The following is a 9986-nucleotide window of genomic DNA, read 5'->3' on the forward strand; positions in this document are numbered from 1 at the left end:
GAGGAACTACCTTAATAAATTGTCCCGTACGATCCAAAATCATACAGTACGATTAGTTTAAAAAATTATAAGTTTTAACACTCGCCTTGTAATTATGTGCACGGTTACCCTATTATAATCACACTTTCTCATACTCAAGAAAAACATAAAAATTATAGACTCCAATTACATTAAACTCTAATCTAATATGTCTTGAAGTCTTCAATAGTCTAGAGTATAATTTCTCTGAAATATTAGTACACACAAACAACAAAAGAAGTATATCCAATATATGTTAGGAGAAATATTAATCAAACAATAATATTTGGAATCATAAAAAAACACACATAATATGAAAACATAGTAATGAAAAACTAAGTTATAACAAGATGGTCTTAATTTTGATTTGGTTCAATCATTCTAAATAATAATGTCTTTTTAGATTTTTCTAATTTTTGTAAGGGTCCTTCTAGTTTCTAAATCAAACAACAAAGGTTCCTTACTAGCTCGACTATGTATACACCAATAACATATAAAATAAATATGTAGATAAAAAAAACTAAAAGAATACAGGCTATAAATAATCAAAGATTCACAAAAGAATAATGATAACTAAATAAGATATAAGTAGGATTAATTTTGGATGTTTTTTTATTTAATATAGAAAAAATTGTAATAATGCACTATACTTCCATAATAATGATGCCAAAGTTGTAAGGGTCCTTCTAGTTTCTAAATCAAACAACAAAGGTTCCTTACTAGCTCCACTATGTATACACCAATAACATATAAAATAAATATGTAGATAAAAAAATACAGGCTATAAATAATCAAAGATTCACAAAAGAATAATGCTTTCTACCTCACATAAGTATTCTAGTACTATCTACTTTAAGTTATAAAAATTATCCTACACAATTAAGTTAGGTTTGTATATTATCTAGAATAAGAACTATAGAAGAAAAGTGAATATACCAAATGATAAAATATTTTGGACTAATAACAGTGAGATATCCTAAGCTTTCATATGTAAACTCTCCTAAATTTGTTGTGAATTACAGCATATACATCTTTAGATCTTTGTTGAGTTTATAAAGATGTAAAGAAGGGTTATGACCTTCTTATTATTTGGTTATCTTCATAGACCCTATAAGACTAAACATCCTACTAGGTATGCATGTATTCCATTTCAATTCTCCTATTTGTTCCAATATTTCTCTTTCGGCGAAATATATCACACTAAGTTTTAATTTTACACATAGGCAATATAATGGTTAAATTATGAGTGAGAGATATTTAAACTAGTCGTTCATAATCTAAAGTATAAGACTATGGGTTTGCCAGCCATAGGATAAAAATATAAAATCCTAATTTCTATTACTTACTAAACAAAGATAATACAAATTGAAAAGAGTAAAAAAGTTACCACCTATAATGAAGGATCCCAAACTAAGCAGCCAGATGATTCCTTCCCAAAGTTAATCTCCCCTTGCAACTTTGCTCCCTACTTGGCTCTCCTCTACTAATTCTTGCTTGTTCACTACAATATTAGCTAGCCAATCTAATGTATGTATTATTGTCTCCTTTGTCCTCTCCACTTAGAAAAATTTTCAAAATTATAGAACTATCACACATAAAAGTTGAAATACTTTTTATACTTAATAATGAATGACTGAGGAACTAAAATTCTCAAAATGGAGGCACCGCAATGTTATTGTATGAACTAGTGCCTTTGTGCTATTAAAGGATCTCCACGGCGGTGCTAGGCTAATTCAGCATGGTTGTTTGTAGATCCAACAAGATGGTTGATTGATCCAGCACAACACTTCTCTTTTTGAACTACTCCACCATGGAAGTAAAAATGTTTGGCACTATAGTGCTTTTCTTACATGATCTGGCATAGTTGCACTTTTAAGGTTAGCACTCTGGTATTGAATCAATGTGAAATTTTGTGTGACTTTGATGCTGCAATGATATTTTCTAGAACTATTGCATTATAAAGATATGTGTCACTGACCTTGGCCCCATCTTAGTGCTGAATTCATTACTATTTTACTGAGAATCTAGTACTACATTATCCTTATATAGTTTTAGGGCATTATAGACACTACAACACAGCTGGTTTTAGTATTATAGTTCTAGTCAACACTTATAAACAACTCCTTTTCTTAAGAAAATCATGTATAAGATCTATTAGAGATAAATAATTTTATTGATATTTAACATACTACGCAAACCATTAGAAAAATTAAATGTCATAGATGTGGTGTTCATCCTCACATAGGGGTTTAATTGAAAGAATAGTCAATCCTCTGATACCAATTGATAAATGCTATGGAAACCCAAGATGTGGAGGGTTTGAATAGGGTTGTATACAGTAAGAGCAGTAATATTAAAAAAATTTAATTTTATCTTGTAGAAACTTAATGATATGAGTGAGATAGTTATTAAACAAAATAAATTGCAATAGAGGTTAGACAAAGCAACACACATTAATTTTTATGTGGTTCAACCCCCACTAGCCTACGTCCATGCCTAGTTAGACCCCAAACTTGAATTAAACTAACAACACAAACTATTTACAATAATGGAATCTTCTTAAAATTGTAAAGAGACTATCTCACAAGAACGTGAGGACCTCACAATTTTTTTATAATAAGAATAATAAAATCAAGCTGTTATAGTTTGATACATTATAGCCCACACAAGGAATATAATATATATAACTTTCACAATCCCCACATAAAATAAAGATTAATCACTACTAAAAAATTTGTTTGCCCATAGATTTTTATGTTTATTAGAGTGCAATTGTGGTATGAATATATTTCTATATTATTTTGAAAATTTAAAACATAATAAAATAAGCTATAAAGTAATTTTTAAAAGACTTGCTATATTAAGAAAATATGTGATACGAATACATATGAAATAAAAATGTTGTTTTGTAAAATAAGCTTTGTTAGAGTTTAATATGGAAAATGTGTAATAAAGAAATAAACTAATGACTTCAAAGTTCTTTAAAAGTTTCACTCAAATCAACTCAAAAGATATGAGAATACTAGTTGAAAAAAAATGTGCACACAAATTAAAGGCAAAAACTCTTACTTAAATTTGTAAGCTGACTTACTTTTAAAACAACCTATTATAATAATCCTCACAAATATCATATATAATAAAATTCAAGTTAGTCCAAAGGAAATACAATCAAAATTAATAAAAAATGTTTCACAATATGTGCAATAAGCTTTAAGGATGAGTCACAAACATGTCTATTTTAGAAACTTGTCTATAATGCAATTATTTTAATTTTCTTCTAATGAAAAAAATAATGAATGATAATTATAAAAAATTAAATTATAAAAAATATTATTTTCAATCTTAATAATTAAAGCACCAAAAGTTTTACAAGGCAAATCAAAATAAGGTGATAAATAGGGTGCAGAATACGTAACCTAGTTTTCACCAAATCAACCACCAAAAGAGAATATTTTTATTTTTATAAAATATAAAAAAAAAATATGAATTAAAATTCTAATATGATGATAATTTTACAATAAATAAATAAATAAAAATATTTAAAGTAAAAAATATCAAAGTGAATAAAATTAGTTGCAAAAATAATCACTTGAAAAATCAAAACTAATTAACAACACAACATATGAATATACGAGATATTTATGATTTTTATTTGAGATAAATATATGAATGAGAGTTATAATAAAATATAAATTAAATATAAAGTTCTATACGGAGTTGATCAATTAAATATCAAAGTTTATGTAAGAGTGTTAAAGATCTTGAATCAAGTATACTTTAAATTTTTAAAATGACATTCTCCAAGTAATTTCCAAGAAATGTTTTTTAATCCTTGAAGAAAGTAAAATAAATAAAGTATATGATCTTTAGGCTACTTAAGATCCAACAAGAGAAGATATAGCTAGCTTTTGGTGTTCTCCAAGAGAAGATGAGACAAATTTGTGAAGAGGACGAAAGAGCATGAAATTTTTTGGCCACCATCAAAAAATATGAATGAAATAAAATTTCTTTAATCTAATGCATTCAAAGGAAATGGAGGGAATATAAATTAGGAAATAATTAAAATAAATAACCTCCATTTTATAAAATTAAATCAGGATTAAGAGAAATATGTCTAATGTTATAAGACCCGACCCTATTATGTTATAAGGAAATAGATATAGGGGTCAGCCACAAAATTCTAGAAAAGTTCTATGGGAGAAACTTACTAATTTCCATGGTATTATTAATTTTCCATAATTAGTTGGTAGTTATTTTAATACTATTTCCAATCCGTCTGAGTGGATTTGGGGCTCTAATCCTGTCTATCAATCTATGGAGGATTTCAATAACATGATTTTGGATTGCAACTTAGTGGACATTGGTTATTCTAGTAATAATTTTTCTTGGAACTGTGGTAACTTATGGCAAAGTTTGGATTGTGTTCTTTTTAATGATAGTTTGATTAACTCTTTTAACTTTATTTCTGTTGAAGATATTAGCACAACTTTATATGATCACTCTTATATTCGTGTTGGCCTTAAGATAAAGCATGTTAGTCTTGCACCTAATTTTAGATTTCAGAACATGTGGTTACTTGTTGATTCCTTTTTTAACATTATTTAGGAGAATTGGCATGCTCCTCTACACCTTGATAACTCTATTTTTTGTAAGAATAGATTATGGTTTAAACTCAAAAGATTTAAGCATAAAAGTAATTAGTGGCATAGAAATATTTTTAAAAAAGCTTTCACTAATATCCTTATTGCTAAAGATAAAGTGAATACTATTTAGCATAATTGCCAATTATTTCCTCCTTATGACAATTTCGAATAGCTTCATGATGCCAAATATTGTCTTTTTAAATTACAAGCTAATGAGGATGATTTTTGGAAGCAAAAAGAAACTTCCAAGCACATTGTTGATGGTGATAATAATACTAAGTATTTTCATGCGTTAGTTAAGAGAAATTGTGTTAAATATTACATTTATAAAATTTCTCGTTCTAATGCTTCCCACAATAAGGATGCATAAGAAATTGCTAGTTTTGTGGTTGAGCATTCTCATAACTTTCTAAACAAGAATTTTAATCCTGCTCCTGTTGATGACCCTAGTGTCATCCCTAATATCATTACTCAGGATGGAAATGTTACTCTTTCTAACCCCCCTACTTAATCAAAAATCAAGGAGATTGTACATGATATGAATACAGATTCTGTGGCAGGGCTGGATGGTTTTACCACTATTTTTCCATAAAGCTTGGTATATTGCTAGTAATGATTTCTGTGTTACTATTTTAGATTTTTTTCTAGTAATAATATTCCTAAATTCTTTTTCTTCCACTTCTATTATTCTCAATCCTAAGAACAATTCTGTTAGCAATTGGAATGATTTTAGACCTATAAGTCCTTGCACCTTTTTCAATAAGTTGATTTCTAAAATTCTAATGAATCAGTTATCTCCTCTCCTTCATAAAATTATTTCCTTATATCAAATAAGGTTTGTTAAGGGTCGGGCTATTTCTGATAATATTCTTTTGTCCCAAGAATTTTATCAAGATTTTGATGTTAGCGTGAGAGGTGGCAACATAATTCTAAAATTAGATATCGACTAAGATTATAACAACATTAACTGGAATTTTCTTTACAATATTTTGCACATGTTTGGCTTTAATTCAGTCTTTATAAATATTATCAAAAACATCATTGAAGGATCCTTTTTCTCTATTGTTTAAAATGGAAAAAGAACTAGTTTTTTAAAATCTTCTCATGGGTTAAGACAGGGTGATCCTATCTCTTTTGCTCTTTTTATTATTGTTCTAGAGGAATTGACAACCTATTTGACAATTATCCTAGCTTTATTTTAGAACTAAGGGAGGCTTTCCTATTTCTCATTTACGCTTTGTTGGTGAATTTATTGTCTTTAATAATGCCTCTTTAAACAAGATTATATGCTATTGATATTTTTCAAAAATTTTAAAATTTCAGTGGAGATTCTCTTAATAAGAGTATGAGCTGCTTGATTGCTTCCAAAAAAGTTCCTCAGGTTATTATTACTGCTATTAAAGGCCTCAGTGGAATTGAGCAAGGTCATTTTCCTATTAAGTACTTAGGTGCCCCTTATTTCAAATGAAGAAATAAAGCATTTCTCTTTGATGATTTGATTACTTCTATGCATAATAAGCTTACTTCTTAGGATTCTAACTTTTTGAGTTTTGGTGGTAGATTGACCCTTATTAAAAGTGTTTTTGTTCCCTTCTTGTTTATATCTTCCAAAATATTCAACCTACTCATGATATTTGCAATAGAATTAAAAAATTATTTAATAATTTTTTTTTGGAAGGGGACAAATAATAATTCTAAAATTATATGGTCTTCTTGGAATAGTTGTTGTTAGGTTTTGGAAGAGGGTTCTTTGGGTTGAAAGAATATGTATAATTTGTCTTATGTTTTTTCTTTCAAATTATGATACAACTTTCATGCTAAAGTTAGTATTATGTATGCTAAGTACTATGTTAGTAAGCATCCTGCAATGTGTTTCTATATATGTGATTCTAAAGTTTGGCAGACACTTTCCAATATTTAATGGGTTACTGAGCCTCACAAAAAATGGGGACTTGGTGGTGGTAACATCTTCTTTCTACTAGACCATTTTCTGGGGGCTCATTCCAATGATTCCATTATTAATACTTCTACCACAATGGTTTTTAAAGTGAATTATTTCATTACTAATAATTGTTGGGATTAGAATAAACTTTTTGTAGTTATTCTTGATTCTATTATTCAACAAAATCTTAACCTCCCTATTAATACCGATTTTAATGACTTATTATTATGCAATCTTTCTAATAATGGGAGTTTCAGATTAACGCATGCAGGGAATGCCTTTAGAGTTACGAACTATACTACTAAAATTTTCTCTATGATTTGGTATAAAAGTATTCCTACCACTATTGCTACTTTAATTTGGAGAATCTTGCATATGTTTATTATAACCGATGAGAACTTAATTAAAAGAGATTTTGTTTTAGCTTCCGAACATCAATATTGTTATCATGTGGAGAAGATGCATAATGTGTTTATCTCTAGTCCTATAGTTGTTAAAAGTTTGATGCATTTTGATGATATCTTTATATTAAATTACTTTAGTGCTAATTTTTCTATTAATGATATGCTTAATTCTTAGTTTATTAAGTTTAAAGTCCATATTAGAAATGTAATTTCTTCCCTTATTTTGTGGTATTTATGGTTAGATATAAATAAATCTCTTTTAAATAATATTTGTATGAACCATTATAGGATTATTAAAAACGTGAAAGGCAAAGTTCTGAGACTTAATTCTACTAACATTCTCTCCTTCAAGAACTTTAAGGATTATCTCTTTGTGGACTTGGCTCTCACATTGGAGGTTAATCGTTCATTTGTCGAGCCTAAGTTGGTTTACTTAATTAAACCCACTAAAAAATACCTTTAATCTTAATGCTGATGGGTCTGTCAAAGATTCAAATTTTTGGTTGTGGTGGGATTTTTAGGTTTGTCTATGGGAATGTCATTATGCCCTTAGCGGGCCCATTACAAAAATGTTTTGTTATTTTGTTTAGCTTTCTATAATTCTTCATGGTCTTAAATATGCATTTCTCTTAGCATTATTAACATCTAGATTGAAGTTGATGCTACTTATAGTATTTGTTATTTGAATAACCCTAACAATACAGTGTGAAAATCAAATTTTTTTTGTCTTTTTAGGATATTAAGTAGCTTTTGGCATTTGTTAATTTTACGTTGTAGCATAGGGATAGGGAAGGGAATGCTTGTGCTAATTGTTTTGCCAATCTTGGGTGTAATTTGGACATTCTTACTAATTTATCTGCCTCCAATTTACCAACTCCTTTAAAGTGTCTTTTCATAATAGCAAATAATGTTTACCTTATGTTAGAACTTAGGCTTTTGTTTTTATTAGAGCCTGTGGTCCTTTTGTACTTTGTTGTGGGTGTTTCTTTCTACTTTGTAGGTCACTGTTTCTACCATCCTAGTTTTATCTTTATTATGTTTGGTGTTTCTACTAGTCGATGTTCATGCCTTTTGGGTCATCATTTGTTATGTTTCTTTTGGTTAGTTTTTGGGTTCTTTATTATGTGCTTTGGCCCATTTCCAAGCTATGATTGTACCATTTTTAATTCAATTGTTAAACCCTTGTGCTGCTCATATTTTCCTTAGGTCAAGTTTCTCCAGTTATCTTATTATGGTGTTATATGGACTGTGTTGAATTTTTGTCTCTAGTGTCTTGGCAAGTATAGTGGTGTGGTTGTGAGTTTTCCTTGGTACCCCTCTTTTGTGGACTATTCTGGATTTAGTGTGATTGTTAGTTGTTTCTTTCTTTATTCTAGTTTGTATTTTCATCTCTTGGTTTCTTGGGCATGGATTTGCTGCACTGTGGATGCTGTATGTTCTTTATCCAAGGGCTACTTAGTTTATTCCCTTGCTTTGTTTAGGTTATGTTTGAGCTTGGATGGGTCTTGTTGACCTTGATTTTGCCCAGATTTGAGCCTGAACAGTTGACTTGGTCAACTTGACCAAGCCAGACCTTATGGCCATCCCCATTGGGTTCAGTGGGTCGAGTCGAGCCTGTCGAGCTCGAGTTTGGACCCTGGGTCAACCTAGTTGACCAAGTAACGGTGCTCCTTCGGAGGCCCACAAGTCTGTGTTTAGATTGGAGTGCACTTGGGTTGTAATCATGATGGCATTTTAGGTACTACTATTCTGAGCTTGTGTGGCCAATCCCTCCTTAGCTACTATGTTTCCCGATTTTGGATTCATTTTAGCATTATTTAATGGAATTCTTGGAACTCTTATTCTCCTACTTCTCCTTACTCGGCGGGTTATTTATTTTTCTGTGTTGCTAGTATTTTGCCTTTTAATTTTATTGGTGTGGTTGGGGGGATCGTTGTTCCATCCTTTGTGTTTAACTTTGGTTGTCTGTTTGTTTGTGTAATTGGAGCATATATCAGTAATTTGGGTTTTGAATTTCTTTGTGTTGAAGGACATGAATTCTTATAATAATGCTTCTTGTTGACTAAATATCCTTGCTGGTTGGTTGCACTTTATCTTGAGTTATCTTGAGCTGAAAGACTTTATTTCTTATAATAACGCCTCTCATTCCTATTTCAATCATGGTTTTAATATGATAGTGTTGGAAACTCGCTCAATATGAATTAGGATGTTAAGCCCAATTAAATGTCCTAAGGCTAACCAAGAGGGGGGTGAATTGGTAATTTAAAAAGTTATACTTCTACTCTTGGATTTTTAGAAAATCTTTTTAATTATCAATGCAAGTTAAATTTAAAGTTTTAAAAATAAACTTTTCAACCAGAGTAAACAACTTGCAATGAAATTAAATGCGTAAGAAAAATAAGAAAGAACACACCAGATTTATAGTGGTTCGGTCAAACCTTGACCTACGTCCACTCCCCGGAGGCACCCTCCGAGTATTGCACTAATACCACAAAGTGACTCTCCTTTTGCCCCCACAGCAAGGCGGAGAAGCCTGTACAAAATCACTTTCACCTTCCCCGGTGCGGCGGAGTAGCCGAGTTCTTTGACACCAAAGATATCTTCTTCTCGCCAAAACTTCCCTCAAGACGACCCTTGAATCCGATGGTATTGAAGTGCAAGTTCGCCGGAGCAACCGTGTGAATATCCCCTTCACACTCCCTTGAAATCCACTTCAAGGATCTTCTCCCTCTCAAACTCCACCATTTCCCTCTCCCTTTCAAGTTCTCTCTTCTAGTTTTCTCCAAAAGAACGAAGACACAATGACTGTCAAAGATACACTTTGTCATCCTCTTACACTTCTCCAAGTGTCGGCAGAGAACCAGACCGATGTTGTTGAACTTCACTTGAGAGCCTTCAAAGGAGATGGGAAGAAACAAAGAGATCTTCTTCTTCAAGTAACCTTGTGAATCCCTCACAAACCCCTCACTTGATCTCTCA

This window comes from Dendrobium catenatum, unplaced genomic scaffold (genome assembly GCF_001605985.2).
Source record: "Dendrobium catenatum unplaced genomic scaffold, ASM160598v2 fragScaff_scaffold_716, whole genome shotgun sequence".
NCBI classification, from domain to species: domain Eukaryota; kingdom Viridiplantae; phylum Streptophyta; class Magnoliopsida; order Asparagales; family Orchidaceae; genus Dendrobium; species Dendrobium catenatum.